The 19,665-nt window shown below is 48.7% G+C and overlaps 1 protein-coding gene across 5 annotated transcripts in view; it reads right to left on the bottom strand.

The window, feature by feature from the left end:
• PHF10 (PHD finger protein 10) overlaps positions 1-19,665 on the bottom strand; it is a 963,279-nt gene that overhangs the window by 636,532 nt on the left and 307,082 nt on the right. The gene's annotated exons all lie outside the window — the stretch shown is intronic.

The following is a 19,665-nucleotide window of genomic DNA, read 5'->3' as shown; positions in this document are numbered from 1 at the left end:
TCCTCATCCTCGCACGCCGTAAAGTTGCTATGCACTGGGGTCGGCGGCCCGTGCCCAAGGCAAGTGCTTGGCTCGAAGATGCTGTGCATTGTCAGACGCTTCTTTCAGAATTTTGGTAACTCCAGCTACTGGACGGCCGTGCGATATTTGGGGCCCTCTTGTCAAATACCTCCTCTCCTGAAATGCCTCCCCCTCTGCGTCCTCTCCCGCCGGCACCCCGCCCGCCGCCCGTGCTGGTCCATAGGTATCCTTCCCCCTTCTTCCCCTGCCTGCGGCTGTCCTCCTGCAGCCCTCACACCCCCACTCTGCTTTGATTGTCGCCTCTTGCTGCCCTCCTCACGCCTCGTTATCAGCTATTTTGCCCCTCACTCTATGATGTGCCACTTCTATATTACTGCCTTAATGTTGTCTATGATCGATTCAATGTATCCATTTCCGTCTGTCATGTTTTGCAACACTAGGTCTCATACTGTAACCTGATTTGCATGGTTTTCAATACAGGTCTTTGAAACTAAAAAACAATTTTAAAAAAGATGACAGGAGGATCACCCAAGCTTGGATGTGGTGGCCAACTGCCTAGGACGAGCCTGCCTTCAACAACCAGCCGTCGAGGTAGGGATGACTGGCATATCTGATCATCCGAAGGTGTGCTACCACCATCACTTTAGTGAACACCCGAGGGGAACTGGTGAGACCATAGGAAAATACCACGAACCAAAAGTTTTCTAGTCCGACCTTATCTGCAGGTAACGATGATGGGCCAACTGGACAGGTTTATGGAAATAGGCATCCTGCACGTCAAACGCCTCCATCTAGTCTCCAAGGTCAAGGGCGGAAAAGACCTGAGTGAACATCTCGAATTTCTGTTTTCGGAAGAAAGAGTTAAGAAGGCAAAGGTTTAGAATAGTCCTTCTTGGTGTCAAATCTGTTATGACTGACGAACAACACTGCACAAACCTGTGAGTCTAGCCTGGCAGAAGCGATTGACGAAGACAGCCTGTCCACATCCTCAGATGCTCGACTGAGTAAGTGACTAAACTACTCACTCTAGTAAGTCACGGAGGGGAATTAGGGAATGAGATAAAACAATAAAAGACAGCCATCCGGTTTTCTGCGGGGTTGATTATTGTTTATGCTCTCACAACCAGGGTTCCTTCTTCTAATGGAACGGATGTCACTTGACTACCGGCTGTGTACATTTGCATGCGTATGGCTGTATTTTCATTACCAATCTCTGAGGAGACTATTTATAGGGGTAGGTTGGCGCAGGGACATGAGTCGCCTAACAAGTTCTTAGTCTCTTAGCAATACCTCAATAGTTTTGAAATCAAATGTTTTGGTAAATAGATGCTTTCTCTGGAACATTTACTTCAGCACAAAAGTGTCTGTAGCTTGGTGTAGCTTGTAGCCTGAGAATTCTCTAGGGATAATTTTCCTTTGTTTACCATGCACACAAATGCGATGGATGCTTGGTTCTTTGGCACTTAATTGTTTATTTTTGTTTCTCTTTTCTTTAGGTCTTCTTCACCGAACTGAAGTTCAGCTTCTGAAAAAGCAACTACTGCTATCACCAAGAGAAACTGGAACAATGAGCCTCACCATTCTGCAGATTCCTCGGGTACGTCAATGTGGGAGAGAAGAACGGTCTTCTCCAGTAGGCATGATTGCCTAGCAAAGGGTGTCATACTAAGGGAGTGATATTCATGCACTCCAAGACCCAAAATGGCAGCAGAAGTCCCAGAAAGTTCCACGATGCCAAGGACACAAACAGCCTAATACAATCCAAACCCCGTCAATGGCTGGGGCCTGCCTTAAATATCAAATACTGCACCATCAACTTGGGCCATATTAATCAGTGTTATTACACCATCTGCCTGAGCCACAGTAGTCTGTGCTAATAACTGCATGGCTATTCACACAACTTAAGAACCAGTTTCTAGCAGTGTGAGCCACCAGTTGTGTATACAGGAGGTCCACCCTACCTTCCTTGTATAAAACAGGGTTTTTGAGGGTTCAGGAGTAGATAGATGGCCTGGATTCAGGACACCCATGACAGTGGGCACCAGAAAGTAGTGGAAATAATAACCCAGTCCTACGTCTGGCACAGGCACCTTCTCAATAGTTCCTTTGGACAAAAGGGCTTGCACTTCCTGCCTCTATATGGCAAGATGGTCCTCCATCAGTCGCTGGAGGGAGGGTGGAAGGTGCGCTAGAGAAAAACGGAAGAGTAAGATGCTTCATCTGAGAACAATCTGTTGGACCCACCTGTCTGAAATTATTGCCTGCCAACCTGGGTAGAATCGGTGGATTCTGCCTCCCACCAAGTGGCTGTATTCTTGCAGGTGAGGATGGAGGGGGAGGGGTAAATTGACCTGCCCGAGAGCCTTAGCCTTGGGCCCCACAGCTGCGAAACTGCTTTGTTGTTGAGGCCAGATAGGCTGGCAGTAAAGGGCGCATTTACCAAACCTTTGAAAGGAGCGGTGGAATCGTTGCGTTTGGGAGGTGTGTGGGGGGGCAAGCCCTGAGAGTGTGTGGTAGCTCTGCTCTCTTTTAAACGCTCTAAAGAGGATCCAGCCTTGTCCCCCAACAGACGAGTCCCCATCGAAAAGCATGTCCATCTGGGAGGGCTGAACTTCACCTCAGAATCCAATTGATCGCAGCCACACATGGCGACATATGGCAACATTGATGTCAATGATCTGCCTGATGGAATCATGCTGTCCAAACTACAAGGAATAGTGAACTTGGCCACATCACAACCATCTTGGATTGCCAGTGCAAAACCAAGTCGGAGATCGTCAGGCACACCATGGACGACTTGTGCCACCAAGTCCCAAGGGTGTGGAAATAGTGCCCCAAAAGGCAGCTGGCATTAACTGATCGAAGTGCCAGACTGGCAGAGGAAAAACACTCTTTGCTCAAACATTTTCACATGCTTAGATTCCCGGTCAGGGGAAGTGGTAGGAAAGACTGTTTGCACTGGAATTGGCCCTGCTGGAGAAGTGAAGCAAGTGGTGTGCAGCGTTGGAGGTGGCCTGGAGCCAGGGACGGATGCTGGTCCTCCCTTTCATTTTTAAGGATCCTGCGACCAGTGGACACTGTGGTCCATTGGAGCAGAGGCCACGCGTTTTGGTGCGACACCCTAGAGCTCTAAAGGGCTCTGCTTGGAGCCTGCGGTGTTGCACCGGTCTCTCCGCTGAATGGAGGTGAACAAACCGGCGCAGGGAGTCAATGGCTGCAGCGTACATGGCTGGGAGCAGATGGACTGCGACTGAGAAGAGCTACGAAGGCATTGGTGTGACAACTTGGCTGTTCGTGCCCCTGAACGTGGCTGCTGGGCCTCCCAAGGACCAGTGGGGGCTCTCAGTCTAGGCTGAGCTCCTTGTGGGGCTCGGTAGCTGGCTCCTCAGTGGTCAGTGCGGGATTTTGGGGGGGGTGCTGGTCCCTAGGTGAAAAATTGATTATGCTACTTACCAGTATGCATCTGTTCTTGGCATGTAGGGCTGCTGACATTCATATCTGTGCATAGATCGACGCCTAGTGTTGGGTCCGGATGATTGCACATTGTTGTCCTGGAAGAGTCTTCGAAGTATCACGAGATAGGTGGCTCCTCCCCTGGACTACAGTGCGCATGGGCATCCCCTCCATCCTTAGATTGTTTTTCGCCATTGTGGCATAGATGGAGTGTAATACAGTGAATGATGACCATGCTAACTAGAAATTACTGAATGCTACAGCTGCTACAGGCGCCGGGGAGGAGGGTGGGCGATATGAATGTCAGCAGCCCTACATGCCAAGAACAGATGCATACTGGTAAGTAGCATAATCAGTTTGAGGCATGTGGGCTGCTGAATTCATACCTGTGCTTAGATTATATAGCAGTCCCTCCGTTTAGTGGCGGCTGCCCGTGCCAGCTGCAGCAGTCTGAAAAAGAGTTTTGTTTGGTAGTGTTTGGTAAAGGTATGTATAGTGGACCATGTGGCTGCTCTACATATCTCCTCCAAGGGAATATTTCCCAGGAAAGCCATGGAGGCCCCCAACTTTCGAGTGGAGTGGGCTCTCGGAGGAATCGTTAGTGTGCGCTTAGCTTTTTCATAGCAAATCTGTATACATTTAACGATCCACCTAGCTATCCCTGCTTTGGAAATGGGGTTGCCCTTGTGCTGCGGGGAAAAGGCAACAAACAGTTGTTTTGTCTTCCTGAGAGATTGTGTTCTATCAATATAGTACATGAGAGCTCTTTTGATATCAAGGGTGTGGAGCATTCTCTCCGCTACATTCTCGGGATTAGGATAAAACACTGGAAGTTCTATAGATTGGTTCATATGGAACTGCGAAATGACCTTGGGCATGAAAGTAGGGTTGGTGCGTAGCACGACCCTGTTTGCATGAACCTGTATAAATGGCTCCTGAATGGTGAGTGCCTGAAGTTCACTAACTCGTCTTAGGGAAGTAATGGCAACGAGGAAAGCTACTTTCCAGGTTAGAAATTGAATCTCACAGGAGTGTAGAGGTTCAAAAGGTGGTCTCATCAGTCTGGTGAGGACCACATTTAGGTTCCAGACTGGTGACGGGGGGTGTCTAGGGGGAATGACACGTTTGAGGCCCTCCAGGAAAGCTTTGATGGCAGGCACTTTGAAGAGTGAGAGGTGCTGCCTGTTCTGAAGGTAAGCTGCCAATGCGGTTAAATGTATACGGATGGAATTGTATGCTAGATTGCATCTGTATAAGTGTAATAAATAACAGATAATGTTCTGGGTTGACGCATCCAGTAGATTTATGTCATTATTTTTACAATACATGACAAATCTCTTCCACTTGGCCGCATAGCATGCTCTGGTAGTGGGTCTCCTTGATGATATTCATACAGTCTGGAGGCAAGTTTAGGTAGCCAAATTCTAGGATCTCAGGAGCCAGATCACCAGGTTCAGCTGTTGCGGATCTGGGTGCTGAATCGCGCCACGGCTCTGCGTTAAAAGCGTGGGTGTGAGCCGTAGCCTTTGATGCGGTACCACGGAGAGTTCCAGAAAGGTGGTGTACCATGGCTGGCGTGCCCACGTTGGAGCAACCAGGATGAGCGTCATCGAGTGTTGCTTGAGCTTGCGTGCCACCAGCGGTATTAATGGTGCTGGGGGAAAAGCGTACGCAAATTTGCCGGACCAGTTCATCCATATTGCATTGCCTTGCGTCTGTGGATGTGGGAACCTGGCGGCAAAGTTTTGGCATTTTGCGTTTTCCCTTGTGGCGAATAGGTCTATCTCTGGATGACCCCACTGTCGGAAGTACGGTTGGAGTACTGATGGATGTATCTCCCACTCGTGCATTTGGTGGCTGTGCCTGCTGAGCAGATCTGCCATCTGGTTGTCTTTGCCCGGGAGGTGTTCCGCCATGAGGAAGATGTTCCTCTGAATGGCCCACTTCCACATGCTCTGAGCCAGATGAGACAACTGTGGCGAGTGTGTCCCTCCCTGCTTCTGTATGTAGTACATGGCGGTCATGTTGTCTGTTCGGATCAACACGACCTTGTTGCACAAGTGTATCTTGAATGCTTTCATTGCAAGGAAGATCGCCATTAGTTCCAAAAGGTTGATGTGCATCCTCCTTTGCTGTGTCGACCATAGTCCCTGCACTGTGTAATTGAGTACGTGAGCTCCCCATCCCTGGAGAGACGCGTCTGCTGTCAGTATGATTTGTGGAACAGGCTCCTGGAACGGTCGGCCCTTGCAAAGGTTTTGTGGATTCCACCAATGCAGAGAGTTGTATGCCCGACCGCTCACCAACACTAGGTCTTTTAACTGTCCATGGGCCTGATTCCACTGACGTGCCAAGCACTCCTGAAGCGGGCGCATATGTAATCTTGCGTGTGGGACTATGAAGATGTAGGAGGCCATGATGCCTATCAACTGCATAAACACTCTTGCTGGGAGTGAGTGTTGAGGTCTGAATTTCTTTATGAGCAACTGAATGCTGCTGATCCTCACTGAATTTGGTTGTGCCGTGGCTGCCAGAGTGTCTATGGTTGCGCCTAGGTACTGCTGTACGTGGTTGGGTTGAAGGTGGACTTTGGATAATTCAGTGAGAAGCCCAGGCTGTGAAGAAGGTGAATGGTGTGGGACATGTGGCTGGCACAGTGCTGGGCCGACTTTCCCTGGATAAGCCAGTCGTCCAGATAAGGATAGACATGTATGTGCTGTCTCCTTAAGTGTGCCGTCACTGTAGCCAGGCACTTGGTGAACACTCTGGGTGCCGTCGTTACCCCGAAAGGGAGGACTTTGAACTGGTAATGCTGATTGAGAACAGTGAACCTGAGGTACTTTCTGTGTGAGGGGTGTATGGGTATATGGAAATACGCATCTTTGAGGTCTAATGTTGCGAGAAAGTCTCCCTGACTGAGCAACGGTAGCACTTGTTGCAGAGTGAGCATGTGAAAATGCTCTGACAGAATGTAACGGTTTAGAGGTCTTAGATCTAGTATGGGTCTGAGTGATCCATCCTTTTTGGGGATCAGAAAATACAGTGAGTACACCCCTGATCCTTGTTCCTTTGCAGGCACGAGTTCTATGGCTCCTTTGTGGAGCATACTGAGAACCTCCTGTTGGAATAAGTGCAAGTGCTCTGCGGACATATGACGGTGTCTTGGTGGTATGTTGGGTGGAGTGGACGTGAACTCCAGACAATAACCGTACTGGACAATTTCTCTCACCCACCTGTCTGTAGTAATGGATTCCCAGACTGGCAGGAACCTCTGTAGTCTCCCCCCGGCAGGTGTTACGTGGTCGGGGGGCAGTGACAAGGCGTCACTGTTTGTTGGTGGCGGAGGACCTGGAGCTGTTGTTTCTTCGGCCTCTGCCTTTGATGTTGTTTCCACGGTATCCACCTCTACTATTCTTGTTATAGGTGGGCTGTGTACCTCCTTTAGTGTACTGCGACTGTTGGGAGTTCTGTGTTTTAGATGGTCCTCTGTTGCTAGAGCGACGAAAGGACCCACTCCGAAACTGCTGGGATTGCAGAGCCCCCATGGACTTTGCAGTCTCTGTATCTTTTTTGAGTTTCTCTAGGGTGGTGTCAACCTCGGGGCCAAAGAGGGAGTTAGGGTTGACCGGTTGGTTGAGTATAGTTGTTTGTATCTCTGGTTTGAATCCCGAGATTCTCAACCAAGCATGCCTTCTTAACATGACGCTGGTGTTGATAACCCTAGCTGCAGTGTCAGCTGCGTCAAGAGCGCATTTAATGCAAGCGTTACTAATGAGCTTCCCTTCTCTAATAAGTGTCTCCGCTCCTTCTTTATACTGATCTGGGAGGTGCTGCAGCAGTGTCTCTAGGGTATCATAATGCGCCCTGTCGTATCTAGCGAGAAGTGCCTGAGTGTTGGCAATTCTCCAGATGTTAGCTGCCTGTGCAGCAACCCTCTTTCCCGATGTTTCCAAGACCTTAGACTCCTTGTTGGGGGGAGGAGCATCACCCGTTGTCTGTGAGTTGGCTCTCTTCCGAGCATTGGAAACCACCAATGAGTCTAAAGGCAACTGTCCTCTTATGTAGGCAGGGTCCACTGGAGCTAGCCTATATATTTTTTTTCAATTCTAGGGTTAAGGACTCTCGCCCTAGTGGTCTCCTTAAAAATGTCATTAGCCTGTTTTAGGACCCCCTTCAGCATGGGCAGAGTTTTCACAGATCTTTCTGAAGTAGAGAAGGTATCCATTAGAAAGTCGTCCTCAATAGGATCAGTGTGGAGCTGTACGTCATGATTGTTGGTGGCTCTTTCAATTAAGGCATTGAAAGCAGCAGTGTCCTCTGTAGGAGATGTTTTTGCCACATATGCCTGTGTGTCCGGAGCAGTATGCGTGTCCCCTGCATCCGTATTGTCCACCCAAGGTTGGTTTTGGTCCTCAGGGACAGTATCCACAGGATAAGTGCCCTCAGCATCACCATCATCTCCAGCATCCGTATCAGAGTGTGTGGGCGAGAATGGCTGAGTTTCTGGGGGTGCCAAATTGAATATGTTCCACCAGAACTGGTGATGTGGTTCTCTTCTTTTTTAATGGAATCTTGTATGGCTCCATTGGTGTCTCTGTTACGATTTTCCGTTTGTATATGGAAAGTCTACCAGTGGTGGCGTCTATAAACTGCCGTGGAACCTCATAGCCGTGAGGCACTGCAACAGGTCTCTGTCCCATCTGTATTCCTGTTGGTGCATCGACAGTCTTCTTCGGGTCGAGAGTTTCTTGCGGGTCGAGACCCTTCTTTGCGTCGAACATTTTCGGTCGCACCGCTGGTGGGAGGCCGAACTTTATATGCGTCGACGCGATGTGAACCGCGCTGACCGTTTTAGGCTGCGGGGCTGTCTTCGCACCAGTTGTGGAAGCCTTGTCGTGGATGCGTAATAACGACTCCGACACCTTCTGCTTGACAAAGGGCGATGGCGTCGTGGATTGGACACGGTCCTTCGACACCTTCTTCGTTGTGGCATCAAGCCCCGTACCAGAGGACGTCTTCTGGACCGGAATAGTGGGATGGGTTGGCTCTCGATGGCCGCCCTCCATATCTGTGTTGACGCTCTTTGGCGCCGATACTTTGGGGTCGGCGCCCTTGGCTCGACGTCCCCATGACCTCTCTTGGCGTCGACAGCCGTCTTTTGAGTCTTCGGCTCCGAGGGCTTCGAGGCCTTGTCGCCGTGGAGAGACTCTTTTACTTTCGGTTTCGATTTCGGTGCCGTTGCCTTCAGTTTCGATTCTCGTTGATCAAAGCGCCATCACTCGGATACCGATGGCTCTTTAGGATAGTTCGACGCCGGGCTTTTATGCGGGGCGGAAGAACGAGAGGAATGATCTTGGGTAAGGCCTTGTGGCGATCCCGCGACCGGAGCCTTATCGAGTGCCTCCTTCGGCCCTGTGGCGACCTGAGGGCCTAGCTCATGTTCTGAGCCATCCTCCTCGGCCCCAAGGGCCTCTTCGTCGTCTCCTACCTGTACGACGATGTCATCCTCCTCTTCATCTATTATATGTTCGTCTTCGGCATCATAGTCTGATTCACGCTCCGACGCCGGATCCGACATCTCTCCCTGAACTTCAAGGTCCACGACCTTCTCATCTTCGGTCCCGAAGATGTTGTCCGGGTGCGGCGCCGCTTTCTGCGCCACGAGCCGAGCTGCTCGATGAATGCGAAGGGTCTTCTTCGATCGAAACCTGGAGCCAGCATGCAGGTGGCTTCGTCGTGGTTTGGAGAGAGGCACTTGTTGCACACCGGGTGCACATCGAAGCGAGCATACTTAGCGTTGCAAAGAGGGCAACGCTTGAAGGGGCTATTCGATGTTTTTGATTCCATCGTCAATCTTGATCGGGCCTCGGACGTCGAAGGGCAAACGGCTAACTTCGATGAAACTACTCGGCGCCGAACGAAAACAATACCGACGAATAAAGGCCTAAATACTCTAAGAGCTAAGATTAGGACATCCGAACCCAATGGCGGAAAAAAACAATCTAAGGATGGAGGGGATGCCCATGCGCACTGTAGTCCAGGGGAGGAGCCACCTATCTCGTGATACTTCGAAGACTCTTCCAGGACAACAATGTGCAATCATCCGGACCCAACACTAGGCGGCGATCTATGCACAGATATGAATTCAGCAGCCCACATGCCTCGAACCGGCAGCTGATCTCATAGGTGGCTGCCCAGACAGGTCCCTAACTGACACAGTGGATCTAGAGAAGGGGTGGTCCATAGTACAGAGAAAGCAGTGAGTGCTGGTGACAACCTACTGAATACAAAGAAGGGGTGAGGTCGGACACTGCACAACTTCCACAACCATATTTGAAGGTGCGGGGCCAGCTACTGAGCCTAGTGGGAGTAGAATCCTGTGATGGCTCTGCCTAAGGTTGCCAAGCAGCCTAAGGACACTACCCAACAGGGGGGAGATAAAGGCGGCCCAATGCAGGAGACAATCAACCAGAGCCAGGAAGCACATACACCTTAAAAGAAACACTGAACTATGCTGAAGGCCACTCCTGAACCAAAAATGTTTGTCTGGTCAGAGTTCCAGGGAAGGCATAAGGCCCGAGTATGAAACTATTCCTGACAAATGGTTGTCACCAATTGTGCTGGGGTGTAAACCCTCAAAGTGGTTTGCGGTGGAATGTGCCCACAGGGTTCCAGGAAGAACCACTGGCACCTGGAGCTCTGCCACAAGCTATAGTGGCCAGACTACTCCATCTTAGAGACAATATCCTATAGGTGGCACAGGTGAATGGATCTTGGCAAGTGGAGGGAGGGATTGTGAATATTTATCCTAAATTTACCACTGCAGTATAGCAACAACAAGGAACTTTTCTTCAGGTTAAAAAACATTTGCAGCAATTGAATTTCAGGTATGTCAAGAGGTGTCACTCTTCTTCACATCGGCAGCTGAGGTATGGGAGTAGCTGGAGGCTACCCCAAGTGCAGGCTACGACCCGATCCTCACGATGGAAGGAATGTAAATCATGCCACAAGATGCGCCAGCGCCTGAAAGCAACCTGTATGAAAAAATCAAGTGGAGTCCGAGAGGGCGAGAGTACTGGCTGACATACAACAAAGATGATCTTTGGTTGACAACAACAGGTGGGCAGCCCTCGAGGGAGTATAGAGGAGTCTTATGGGGAGGTGGCAGACTGGGTGGTGTGGGGGAGACCAAGAGGAGCTGACCCCACCGGTGGTCATGCCGATGACATCTGAGGTTATCATCTGGCAAGGACATTGTGCTATCACGTACCCTGGACATTGTTTGCTTAGAATATTTTGATGGACAGTGCTGTGCGATACACGATAACTTTGACATTACTCCACTGGCCGCGCCCCGCCAAAAACCGTACTTGTTATTTTTCTATTTAGTGTTCACATTTCAAATGTTTGATCTGTAGAGGTGACCGGTACCTTGGGCATTGGCGAGGCAGGCAGTTTTAAGCCTGCAGCACAAGGTAGAATGAGGGGTGGGGTATTTGGAGGGGAGGAAGTAGTTGGAGGCCTGTGGTCACACATCCGCTGCCCGAATAAATATGGCACCTGCCTTTACACACCAGTACATAGGGGGTCAGGCCGCTAAAATGCGCACTTGCGAAGTCAATGGCCAGAGTAACAGACTAAAACGGGGGACTGTGGCCAAATATCTGATTAGACACGATCCAGACTTGTTCCTGCTGCAGGACACGCCTTTGGAGGGCAATAAATGTGGGTTTCTTAACCGTGGTAGATGCAGCTTGCAGACCTATGCTTGGTTTTCTGTGGGAAAACTAGGGGGGAGGATTCTAGTGCGCAAATGCCTACTGATGCACATTACCAAAACTGGGGTAGACGCATCAGGCTGTTACACAGCAATGAATGGATATTGGAATGGTATGAGCCTAGCAGTGGCGTCCTGATGCTTACTCCCCAGGTGTGTAAACAAATGGGCTGGATAAGCTGAGAGAATGGAGACCCTTTAAAAGAGAGAGGTGACCTGAACTTAAAGCTACAGGGAGACTTAGACAGGCTATCTAAGTCGGTAAGGTAGCCCAGACCTGATACACATTCACAAGTGTTTTTGGGTGCGATGGGGATGGGCGATTTGTGGAGGAAGGAACATTCTCAGAGACATCAATATTCCTATGTATCCAACTCAATGTGTTCCATGTCTCGACTGGACTACCTGCTGGTACTGAGTAGAGGATTTTTTAAACACAGACAACTTACCTAGAGATGTATGTGATCACCCTCTCAGTGAAGACACTGGAGACGGTCCAGATTCGGCCAAGAACAGAATAGAGGCTGGACCCCTGGAAGTTGACAGACTGAAATATGGTGGCTTGGCTGGCTCTGGGAGAGGAATGACAGACCGATACATAGGTGGTCTGGAGAGGTAAGGACCCAGGTAGAGACATCAGGTGCCACTGCACAGCCCTTCACAGACTACTTGAGTTGCCGATACATAGAGGGCTGAGGGAGGCACAGGAGATTTGGAAAGGTTTATTAGGATGTTCCAGTCTAGAGAGTCGGGCGGAGGCCTGAAGATCCCTAGAGGTGGATATAACAGATGTAGAATTCTGACCTAGATGAAAATCAAGAAATTCTCAGGCTCAAATTGACCCTCCCCCACACACACATTTTTTTTAAATGTGTCAAGTCCTGAATTGTGGGCCCCATAAGGCCATGTTTTATGAGGGCAAGAAAAGGGGCATACCACCCTGAGACCTGCTGTATGCCAATATCATTCTCATGCACAAGGAAGGGAAACCACCTTAGGAATGTGTCTCTTATAGGCCGATCCTGCTCTTTAATATAGAAACCAAAGTCTTAGCAAAAGTATTAGCGAATTGCCTAGTACAGGAGTTAGACACCATTTTCATTCCAGATCAATCATACCTTATTCACTGCGGACCAATGCAACATAATATGAGGCAACTATTTGGCTTGTAGAGATCAAATGGGGGAGCCAGCAATGCTGCTTGCTCTGGATGCTGAAAAAGCATTTAATTTGATAAAGTGGCCATATCTGATGGCAGTTCTAAGAAATATGGGCTTTGGTACATCCTTTCTGGCTTGGGTGAGGTTGCTGTATAGGGCTCTATTAGCCCTGGTTACAGTTAACAGTACTGCTACGAAGGAATTCAGACAAGGCAGGGGTAGACAGCAGGTGTGTCCTCTGTCCCCCTTGTTGTTTGAAATAGCGACTGAGCCGCTCGCAACATGAATATGAGGAGAGACGTTGGTTTGCGGCGTGAGATGGGACCCGGACTGGGAAGATGTGATTTCACTATAGGTGGACGACGTACTTTTATATTTGGCAGACCCAGAGAGTTCTGACCTTGGAAATTCTCAAGGTGTTGGAAACCTATGCAGGGCTCCACAGTAACTGGAGCAAATCCACAGCATTTCTTCTTACTGAGTGGGCACCACAGAGGGACTGGGGCTGCTCTCTGAAATGGGAGACAACCGTTTTTACTTACCTTGGTATCACCATAACTATGAATCAATAATTATTCTTCAGGAAATTGGATAGGTACAGGAAAAAGTGAGACACTGGCAACAGCTCTTTCTGTCCCTACTATGCAGGGCTGCCTTATATAAAAAGATATATCTGCCCAAGTTTGTAGCAAAATAATCACCTTTGAGGTTCTGATAGGTTCTTCTGTGGGGTAGATGAGGTAACATGATTACTGCTGTGGGTTGGGGGTACACCAGGACTAGTCCTCTGTCCTAACCAGGAAACCCTTAGATGGAGGTGCTGCTATTCCAAACCAGTGGTTATATTAGTCGGCCACACACTTACTGGTTGTTAATGACTAGCCCTTTGCAACATAAGAGGAGCCTTCCCTACTTGCGGATAGACAGGCTATGGATCTGAGAGGATGCACATGCCATTTTTACGGGAGGGGGAGGAAGATCCTGCAACCAACCCAGACAGCTGCAGTGGTAAACGTTTGGAGAAGGGAGGCATGTGCATTGGGCTGAAAGGGTAAATTAATACCAGAGATGAGACTTTGAGAAATGGATGCATTAAAAGAGCTGCAGGAATGTGGAGGGCTATAGGAAATGGGACTTGCTGGATAGTTCTAAGATAAGCGATGTTTGGCGAGACGATACAGGAACTAACAAGTAGCCAATTCTTCAGATATATGTAAGTAAAACATATCCTAAATGGCTATGGGGACCATCTGTGTGAGATTGAAGAGGGGACACTCCTGGAATAGATTCCTGGGAGCACCACTAAACCAACATGCAGTCTTTCAGATTTACACCACACTGCTTAGAATAAGTCTACACTCCCTCAAAGCATGGAGGAACTAATGAGAGCAGGAGCTGGAGAGATTAGAAAATGCTGCGTAGGGAGAGGTGCGCGAAATCCCTGGGAAATAACTATAAGAGCAGGATTTCAGTGGTTCTGTTGAAAATACTCCTCAGGGCATATTTTACAAGAACCAGGTTACTCAACATGGGCAAAACTGAAGATGACGGAGGTCTGCAGATGTGTTGGCAAAGAGACACTCTGCTGCACACTATGTGGGGTTGTCGTCATCATAGTCTTTATTCAGTTTCAAGAAATAAAACCATAAAACCAAACATTAAAATATCATAAAACAATACGCAAAAAACATGTCAAGTGAGACAGTAACCTAGTCTACAAATAATATCAGAGATACAAAAACTCCAATATCACAAACATTACCAGGAGAAGAAGGATCGTTCTGTTTTGCACAGATAATCACATCTGATAAAAGCATTTGATGGTCAAGAAGTGATCGGAACAATACAAAGTGCATAGTTCCATGAGTAGTATACGGGGGACAAGGTAATTAGTCGCAACTAGACCTGAGCCTGACATCAGATTTTAAAAAGTTAAGCACATAAAAAACAGTGTTACCCATGAGCATTTGTAAGAAGATAAAGGCAGGTTGCACTTGCCTAAAATTGGCCTTTTTCAAGTTCAGGAGTAAAAAGGTCTTTCTGGGTATATCATAAAAACTACAAATCACCATAAAATGGACCAATTCCTGTGGGGCGTTTCCATCGCAACCACAGGATGACAGACTTTGGCCCTTGCACTGCACCCTTGGATGGGCGAGAAGGAGGTGGAAGAGGTCAAAACGAAACATGGTCAGTAAGAAACGATCATATGAGTTTACGAACCCCAGTAAGTACAACTCCACCATCTAGGTGGTTCTTAACATAATGAAGCGACGTACACTGGGCTTCAGAAGCTCCTTCTCTTCCCTGAGCATTAACTGGTATGAAAAGAAGGCCACCTTTATTGTATTGAGGTCCTTCTTGTTGGCCAGATCAGGATTAGTGAAGAGGTCTCCTCTCCCCATACTCATAAGAAAGGGTAGGTTTTAAGGTCACATGTATTTTACATATCCTGCCCAGCAATACACCTAATTAGATGAGGCGTGAGCCGGGGAACAGAGATACTAATTAGGTTTATCGCTGGGCAGGACATGTAAAATGCATGTGACCTTAAAACCTACCCTTTCTCGACCCCGAGACACGAAATATTCCCTCAAATTACAGAAGCAAGGAGGATATGTATTCTCCTCACTGTGATGTGTGATTTTTAAAATGTAATTTTTGGATTAACAGCTACAATTTATGGTGTTTACGAAGGGAACAGCTATCTGTACCTTCACAAACCAAATTATAGCTCAACATAATTTGTTTTGAAAAAAACAGGGAGGGAACTATTTTTTGAGCCCTGACGAAAGCCCCAGACCAATTTTTGGCCTCTGCCTGTGGGCTGAAACATATTGGCTAACCTTTAGAGTCTTAGGACCATAAACTCTGAGAAGATCCGTTTTACCGTTTTTAATATCCACTGCATCCCCGTTATTAAAGGGATACCTGGGGAAGTAGTAGGACTTTTAATCTTTAAACCCCCCTGGCCTATTTCTCTCTAGAGCTCCCTGAAAAATGGTCGAGCCCACCCAGACCTTTAGGAGTCTGGGTGAACCCGATGATGAAGCATGACACCAATAGGGTGTGTGAGAGTTAAACAACAAAAGGAATGGTTTCCTTTCTGCAACAGCGGTATATACCACCAATAGGAGTTTTAGAGGCTGTAGGAGCCATTCTGGGTTTGGATACAATTGTGTGAAAAAAGTTTATACTTGAGAGGAGGTATCCATACGTCTACCTTTCGAACCCCCATGGTACCAGTGGATTTTTCCGCAGTCACCTATTGGTTATAATACCACTTAGTGGAGTGCCTACTTGCATGACCTAGGACTTTGAATTATTGACCAACAGGTCCTGATCTCCCATTAAATTAACAAAAGAGTTTAATAGCGTTTGCAGGCCCCCCTCAGTCCTGGCCATCAAGACGGCATCGTCAGCATACAACAGAACCGGGAGGCTGCGCCTTCCCACCTGGGGATAATCCACTGTAGTCTCCAGAAGGATCTTCTCTAGGTTGTTTATGTAGATATTGAATAAAAGAGGGGCCAAAATACAGCCCTGACAGACCCCTCTCTGAATAGGGAACAGAAGCGAAACCTCACTGTGAGAAGGTGGCCTGATATATGCTGTCCACTAGTTCTAGTGGGCACCATGTATCAGTCCAAACAACCCCTTATGGTGAATGGTTAAAGACAACCTTTATTGAAAGCTATCCTAGTGGTAGCTATGGAGAGCAGCCTTCAGGCTAAGTCTTGAAGGAATGTAAAGCAGCTTGTTTTACCAGTCTATAATCTCTTGAATGATCAAATGAAAGGACAAACACACCAGGTATATATTCAAAATATATGTATTTAAGATAAAACACACCCCTCTAGTCTCTTTATGAGACTGGAGTCCAAAGTACTTTGTTTACAAGTTAGCAAGTATCAGTAATAGCACAAATACACGTTTGGGCCCTAGGGGCGTACCTAACCATATACCAAAAAAGTGGTATAAGAACCACGACTGGAATAGACACAAGGCCTAGAGCCTGTAGAATCGCTGGGACCCCAAGGAACCACCCAAGGTAGTGACACAGGGGACGCACGGGGACTGTATGCAGTGTGTAAACACAACCGCGGGTTCCCAATAGCTTCTATGGGTAATGTCGCGGCTGGAAATTTCACGATTAGGGACACTTAGAATCGAGTCAGGACCAAACCCTTTTGGACTTAAGAAGTTCTAGGACTAGCACCCATGGGAGCACCGGAGTACTCGAGTTACCTCACCCAGGGAAGCCGGGTGCATAGGTGTCTTTTGGTGTCGGGTAGCGTCGTCCATTTCAATGGAAGCCTGCAAAGAACTGCTGCTGCCGTGAAGAGGAGAAGTGTCCAAAGAGATCCAAGCCTGGATCTAGGATGGAAGGAACCTGAAAGCAGAGGGACAGAGTCTGGGTCACTAGCCAGTGACCAAGGGCAGGATGGACCAATGCCCACAGGTGTCGGGTGCTTCAGGTGAGTTGATGGGTGTCTTGACTCTTCAGCCATGAAGTCCACGAGCCGGATTCGAGCTGTCCCACAAAGTCTGTCGAGTGCTGCGGTGTCGGCGACCAGAATGGACCCAACAAGCCTTGGCAATGGCAAGTCACAGGAATTCAGAGAAAGGACTGCGGTGCAGACCAGCAAGGTCTGAGGGACTCACCCAGCGAGGGTAAGTCAGGGCACGTCTGGAGCAACCAGGAAAGCCCAAGTAGAAGAGGAGTTGCCTTCGTGGGGACCTGCTAGCCAACGGGCTAGAGATCACAAAGGAGCCTCGAGCGGTCGCCTTGAAACGGGTCACTCGTGGAGTGGAGGCCAACAATCTTTGGTGCAGGAGGTGCTCAAGGCTGGGGCTACTCGGAGCCCAAAGCACAACTTCGAGGAGGACCAGGAAGATAGTGTTGCTGTAAAAGTTCACGGTGTCCAGGGGTCACGGTTCCACGTCACCCACGATAGCCATGGGCCTCGGCTTTGCTGTGTACTCAGAGAAGCCTCGGGGAAGTCTGGAAATCCACCTCTGGTGATGCAAAGAGTTTGGCGTCCGGCAGGAGCTTCAGCGATGCAGACCGGTCAGTTGCTTCTTTGGTGCCTGCCAAGCAGGGGAGTCACTCCTTGACCCCAAGGGAGATTTCTTCCGTCTTCTAATCGAGATAGAAAGTCGAAGGTCCAGGATATATGTTGCAGAGTTTCGTCCAGGGTAATCTAAAGTCTCAGGGACTGGATTCCTATACTTATACTAAGTTTAGGGGATGGACTAACTCTAAGGGCCCACCTATGGGTGGGTTTGGAAAGCGGGGTGGTTACACCCATTTCCTTTGTCCAGTTTTGTGCCAGAGCAGGGGCAGGTGGCCCCTGCAACTGGTTTGAACTGGACTATGCACAGTGACATCAAGTGTGCCCCCAGTGCAGGACTTCAAAGCACCAGAGAGTGCTCCCGCCCGGGCCCAATACACAGCTGCCTGTCTGGGGAGGTGGTTACACCTCCCTTCGACAGGAAACCTATTGTCCAGGCCTCCCCTGCCGGAGTTTCGGTCAGCAGCAGGAAGCCAGACCCGTGTCTGTGGCAGAGGCATCCATTTTGTGATGCCAGGGCTCAGAAAAGTCCTACCGGGTTTGACCAGTGTGAACAGGTCTCTCCCTCTAGAAGGGTGGAATGCTACCCCCGCCGCCAGAACTGGCGAGGGGGTAGTATTCTAAAGCATTTGACACCAAACACGACATGTTTTGATGCAGCCATTCCAAAGTTAGCATTTACTGCGAGGTGATAATGCACTTATGAGTATATGGTATGGCTGTATCTCAGAAAAGCCATAAGGAAGTATTTCCGAAAGCTGCAGAGGGGCTCAGCTCATGCTTGGGCACCCTGTCACACAAAACCAAGCACTCTGCCTTCAGGATTGTCAAGGCCTGCCGTTGGAGTGGCTTATAGGTTTATATGTGTCTGTAGATATATGTGGATATAGGTAGCCTATAGGTAGCCTATACCACTGTAAGGGGTGCAAGGACACCCTTACCCAGGCTGCAGTAGCAGACCTGTGGTGCCATTTTGGAGTGCTTCCCAGGGGTGGCATAATGCATGCTTCAGCCCCTGGTAGGCCTCTGAGGTACCTATGCCCTAGGTACATAGTATACTATAAACTAGGGGCTTATAAGGCACTCCAGAATCCAATTATATATGTACCTAATGTACATGCAAACCATTTTAGAGAGGAAGCAGATAGGCTGTGGGCCTGATTAGCAGGGCCACAGCCAGACTAAGGTCGAAAAACAGTGAAACACCAGCAAAAAGTGGGGTACCCATGTGAAGCAGATCCTACTCTCCTACACTCAGTATCGCACAGGATTCGTGTCTCGATGAAGGTCTTGGAGAAAGAGAACTATGTCCCTATCTGCCCCCAGGGAAAGCAAGGTCTGCCACAGCATTCTTCTGTTCAAGGAATAGAGGTCCCTAAAGGCTGAAAAAATGGTGCCAGACAGACGACTGTGTACTTATTCAAATCATGCAAAAGTTCATACATTGGTCAATCGTTGAGTAGCCAGGACGGAAGCCATATTGGACATCTGACAGGATGTTGTCCTCTGAAGCCCAGGTGTATAGCCTGTCCAATAGGATCCATCCAACCACTTTGACCACAGAGTCCAACAAGGAAAGGGCCTATAGCAATGAGTGCCATCTCTATTCCCTTTTTTAAAAACTGGGCCGATAATGGAGGAGGCCCATGAGGCCGGGGGACCAGACCTAACAGCCGTATTAATAACAAAGGTAAGCACAAGGGCCCACAACTCAATGTTTGAAATATAAAAGTCGGGAGGAATTCCTTCCGGTCCAGGGGCCTTGTTACGCGTCAGCCCAGCTATTCCCAACCTGACTTCTCACTCCGAGGCTACCATAGCTGAATTATCGCCACTTGCTCCTCGGGGAGTGCACTGAGCCAGGAGTCCCCCAAACATATCCTCAAAGTGACTAACCAAGTCGGACTCTCGGATGTGAGCATCCAGAGGATTGGCAGTGTCTACTCCCAGAAAAGGGCTATTGACAATGCTCCAGAACTTGGTACTACTCTTGATTGCACTGGCTTCTATGAGCATGCTCCAGGCATCCTCCTTCAAGGCCTCCTTGCGCCTTCTCAAGGCTTCTTTGTACTGCTTTCTGCAAGTTCTGATTTGGACGCTGTGAGAAGTTGGCCTGGCATATGCGGTCTCCTAGTTATAGGGACACCTTGCACCAGTCCAATTCGACTCTTATTGATGA

Source organism: Triturus cristatus, chromosome 6 (genome assembly GCF_964204655.1).
Source record: "Triturus cristatus chromosome 6, aTriCri1.1, whole genome shotgun sequence".
Taxonomy (NCBI): domain Eukaryota; kingdom Metazoa; phylum Chordata; class Amphibia; order Caudata; family Salamandridae; genus Triturus; species Triturus cristatus.
Note: the sequence above shows the minus strand (reverse complement) of the source record. Positions and strands in the feature narration are given on the sequence as shown.